Genomic DNA, 5231 nt, shown 5'->3' with positions numbered 1-5231 from the left:
GGATGTAATTATCAATAATTATACGAATTATTGCTGATTGCGGGGCTCGTAGCTACTTTAATTAGTTTACCAGATTCTAATTAAGTTAAATGAAACATTAATAGGGAAAATATGCTTTGAAAAAAAAACCCAGGATTTTTAAAGTCTTTTCCTCGCCACAACGTTGCCACCTTGCGACACATTTTAGGCATTACAGCCAGCGTCCGAAGACCCCAGACTAGGGAGCCTTGTCTTAGGGAGAAAAAGTGGGGCTTGGGGAATGAGGAGCCGGCTGTTCTTTCGTGGTGTTTGTTCCTCACCTCGGCTCCCAGTGGTACCCAAGGAGGTCGGGCTCTGGAGTCCGAGGTCTGGGGGTGAAGAACGAGGTAAACATGCCTCTTCAACCTCCCACTCCTTTTTCAGCAGAGGAAGGCTCTGGGGAGGCTCGTTGGGGCAGGTGATGTCTATCTTCACCTGTCCCAGCAAATCCAGGGTGATAAACTGAGTGAAGCTGGAGGAGCAGATGGAAACAGTGCCAAGATGCTTGCTTTTTCACTCACCTGGGAGAAAGCAGTAGGTCGATGCCCACCTTCGTTTCCTCTGCAGTTCAGCGTAACGTGTCGGCAAGAGACACCTGGAAGATCTCTGGATTCCTGGGAGTAACCTCTGTGTTCCCGTGGCACTTGGTTAATGAAGCTAATAGGGTGCCCACCTCCCTGAGTTATCCTTGGTGTTTCCATTTCTCATAGGCTGTAAGTGCCTTGGCAAGGGCAAGGGCCACATCTTGCCCTTCCTTGTAACCTCCAACACAGGGCCCAGTGCATCGCAGGTACTCAACAGATGTCTAGATAAATAGGTTCCAACTTTGTTGTTTATCTGGGTGCTGGAAATTTCTGAGGGAAGGAATCCCTAGGTGCTTCTGGACAGCAGCTACCGGGAAGCAGTTAAGCTCATTTGCATAGTTAATTAAACACAGGCTTACTGCTCAGACTATCCTTCATCAATAGGATTAGTCTTGGTAGGGGGCAGGTGTCAGGTGAGGGATTGTCAACCTAGAACAGGAAAGCTTTCTTCCTCTTGCCACTGCATCCTGAAGAGGGTGCTCCTTCACTCCCTCTAATATTGCAAGGTCACGGGGCACACACTTGTCCACCCATTCCCAGCTACCCTGATCTAAAGTCTAGCCTTGATCCTTTACAAAAATGTGACAAAAATGTGACCTGTCCTTGAATTTAGACCACCAACAAAAGCAGAACTGGACCTGCATATTCTTTGCATTAATTCTAAACAGCCTCAAGTCCCACTCTACGCCCCCACAGGGAGCACAGTGTTTGGTTAAGAGCACAGACTCTACAGCCAGATTTCCTTTGTCTCAGTCCCTTCTCTGCCACTGACTAGTTGTGTGACATTGGTTGGGCAAGTTGTTGAATCTCTCTGTGCCTCAGCTTCCTCATCTATAACATGAGGGGGCAAAGGATACCTACTTCATAGAACTGTGCAGAGCCCTGAAAGTCAGCTAGGTCTTTGGCTTTTACAGCACTAGGAATTGCTTGTGTCTTTTATAGTTTTTGCTCTGAGACCAGGGTTATGCCAAGAAGAGGCACGAAGGATGACGAGTTTCTTTAGAAGGAGAGAGAGCCAAACCACCACTGGTCATTTCCTCGTTGGACATCCCAGAAAATGACCTTTAAAACTACTCACCCAATTATCCAAGTGGCCTCCAAAGAACCAGACATCTTTGGGGGGAGAAAAGAAAGCCAAAGATTGTCCTCTAACTCCATGAACTGGAGGCCGTGAGCCGAGGAGGCGCAACGAGAGGTCCCACGGATCCCTATTCTCGGCTGTTACCTGGAAAGGATCATTTCACCTCCACTGAAGAGAACAGAAATGGATCCTTGGTGGTACGGTGCTCGGCAGCTCCGAGCACCCGGGGGGAGAGGGCCCGCCGCTGCCCTGGGGCGGCCCTGGGGCTCCGAGACTGTCCGTGTGCCTTGACTAAAGAGAGCACAGAACCTGGGAGCGGTGCGGCCGCTGGAGACAGACCAACCCGGCTCGCAGCGGCTGCAGAGACCGCCAGGCGGACTACGCGCGTGCTCGGGCACCAGCAAAGCATATGCACCAACATTTTCCCCTGGAAAGAAATTGGTACCTCAAAAAACGCTGACAAGCACATCACAGGAAATCTGAACTTTGTTGGCCTTTTTTCCCTTCTCATCTTACTCATTAGGACTGCTTTTTGCAGTTGAATTACCTGGGGGCAGGACCTGGGTCTTTTCAGGGTCTGTGCCTCTAAAGGTCTTATCAGGCCTTGTTTCAGACACTTTGTAAGTGATCATGCCCAGGTGGCTTTACCTCTCAGTGTCTCCTGTGAAATGGTGGCAGTAATACCCACAAGGCAGGGCTGTCAGGAATATTAAAATGAGATACCGGTGAAGGCCATGGCCCATAGATGTTCAATAAGGAGTGTGCATTATTATTACTTTATTATTATTATTTTTAAGATTCAGAGGCAGCATGAGGAGTCAGTCTTGTTCCAAGTTCCTGGTATAGTACAACTTATGTTTATGGTAGCGCTAAGGTCCTGTTATGTTTTGGACGTGAAACGGATCAACTTTGGCAAGCCCATTTCCTTAAGTGTAAGGTACGGTAGAACTCAGGATAATGCAGAGGGAAGCAGAAGCAAGATTTGAAAGGTTGAAGACTGGGGACCGAGAGCCAGATGTGAAAAGCACAGCAAAGCGGTGAATCTGACTGCCCACACTTTTACTCCATCTCCAGGGACTACAGTTTCCTTTGTGTCAAACAAAAAGTAGAACCTGTATGTGAAAAGTGTTTACATCAACGTGCAAACTGTGCACCTGGTAAACTCAGGGTCAAAAATATGGAACGCTTCACGAATTTGCGTGTCATCCTTGCGCAGGGGCCATGCTAATCTTCTCTGTATCGTTCCAATTTTAGTATATGTGCTGCCGAAGCGAGCACAGTTTTACTTACTTCTCGCGACGTTTATAAAGCTGAGAATCTAAAAGCTTTTACGGTTACGGTGATTACACTGTAGCCCTTTTTAAAAAATTTCACAGTATACAAGACGTTTTGACCTTTTGTATCACACAAGTCTAAGGTCTTTGTGATTACGGCCAAGTTAAATTTAATAGTCTCCATAACCTTCTTACATTCTATATGCAAATGAAGGGACCATGGGAAATTGGCCCTCTGCCCTCCCGACCTGTGCGCGCCTAGCGGACGGCGCCGGGAGATACGCTCGGTCACGTGGTGCGCGGTGCTCGCGCGCCTCTTCCGCGCCGGCCGGGCTGAGCGCGCAAGGGTCTGCCTGGGGTCTTCCCAGCGCGGCGGAGGGGAATGTTGGCAGCGCTGTGGGACGCCAACTAGGCGTGACGGCGTGTGCGGGGCGAGAATGCTTTTTTGGGACGAGGGCCCGTGGTGCCGATGAGGTGCCCACCGGAGTGCGGTCCGGTACCCCGAAACGCTTGCGAACCGACGGTCGGGCTGAGACCCGTGACCCCCGCGAGGGCTGGAGCAGCCGACCGTGAACCGGAAGGAGCTGGGCTGGGGCGGCCGTGGGCGCCAGCTCCGGAGCTGCAGTGACTTGCCGCTGCTTCCCTCGGGACTCTCAGGACCATCGCCACTTGAAGCCAAGGGGAAGAGGGAGGGGTGTCCTCTTTGGGGCCCAGGCTTTGCATACAGTGACTCGGGAGTGGTGGCGGTCTGGGAAAGGTCACCACCCTTTGATGCAGTCCTGGGGCAGGCACCTAACCTGGTCAGTGCCCTCCCCCGCCAGTTTGCATGTTAGAAAACTGAGCCCCTAGTTGGTTAAACTATCAAGGCCAAAATTATCCTGCCAGTGGTGAAAGAAGTTGGGATTTGGATGCAAGTCTGGTTTCAAAGACTGACCTTTTCCTCTTCACAGTGGAACTCGAGAGAGCAAAGATTTGGGACCAGGAGCGTAGTCTGCCCTTTTCCTCTTAAGCAATACTCCCAAGGTCTTATCAGCTCAGACTTTCATTCCTGCCTTCATTTTTTCACCAACTGTAGAGCACCTATGATGTGAGCGCTGGGGCAGCAGGGGTCATGCAGCTTCCATTCCAGCAAGGGCGGGGAGCATTCTCAGTGCAGAGACAGACTAGAAAGAACATGCGGTATAGAGCATGGCTGGGGAATGAAGCCCGCTTCAGTGGGTAGACAGGAGGGAGGGGACAGTTGAGTTGTCACTTGATGATAGGGATGCAGCCCTGAGAGGACAGGACAGAGAGTTTCAGGCAGAGGAAGACCTTGGAGTCACCTGAGTCAGTTTCACCCATCTGGGCCAGTCCTTCAGGGGAGGGGACGCTGTGGAGGTAGCTGGTGCTCCAGGATGAGGTCTGGCTCCATACTGTGAACCCATCTCAGCTCCAGCCAGGGAGCACCTGGCCTGGCCTTTGGGGACTTTGGAGCTCCTCTCCTCACCTGTCTTCAGTGAAATGGAAATCAGGTGCAGGCAGCCCAACTTTTCATCTGGCTTCTCTCTAAATAAGCGGTAAGCAAACACAAACCTCAGAATGCTAATATGGCCTTTATTGAGTGAAAAGAGCTAATTTGGGCAATGATGTTTCCCTCAGATTTACAAAAGGGAATTGCAAATAACCAAAAAGTGTATTAGCGTTGATGGGAGATGATGCTAATCTTCAATTAGAATCCACGGTTTTCTTCATTTGTTTAGGAGAGCCTTTTCGACAGTCGATGAGCACACGTGTCATGGTGACAGGTACATCTTGTGGGTTCGTAACTGCCTTACTGCGGAAACCAGCAGGAGATGGACCAGGTTGTTTGCTGTTTGTGGCTACTTGAGCTTGTGTTACTTTGAGCCAGGTGGGGTTTTGTTCTGTTTGTTTTTTCTTATTGAGCAGTTGTGGTATAGAGGTGACAGATCTGAATTTTAGTTCCCATTCCTCCCTGCACCTGTCTTTGTGACCTTGACCAACTCCCTTGACCTCTGTCCTGTTTTATCTTCTGCCAAGTGAGGAAAGTGCCCTACTGATGATCTTTAACATTTCTGTCAGCTTTGACTGGCTGTGATTTTTGTAACTGGGTAAATGATGAACTTTTTCAAGACTATAATTAGCAAGATGTTAAAATTCAACACTGGTTTTGTTTTCTGCTTTAGAAGAGTACAGCATGGTGGTCATACTTGGGGCATAGAGGATCCCAGGAAGTCCACAGGGGCTGTTGTGGACCTAGGGTCTGGGACCTGCTGA

The sequence above is a fragment of the Lipotes vexillifer genome, unplaced genomic scaffold, assembly GCF_000442215.2.
Source record: "Lipotes vexillifer unplaced genomic scaffold, Lipotes_vexillifer_v1.1 scaffold972, whole genome shotgun sequence".
Classification (NCBI taxonomy): Eukaryota; Metazoa; Chordata; class Mammalia; order Artiodactyla; family Lipotidae; genus Lipotes; species Lipotes vexillifer.
The sequence above is the reverse complement of the archived record's forward strand: the minus strand, read 5'-3'. Positions refer to the sequence as shown.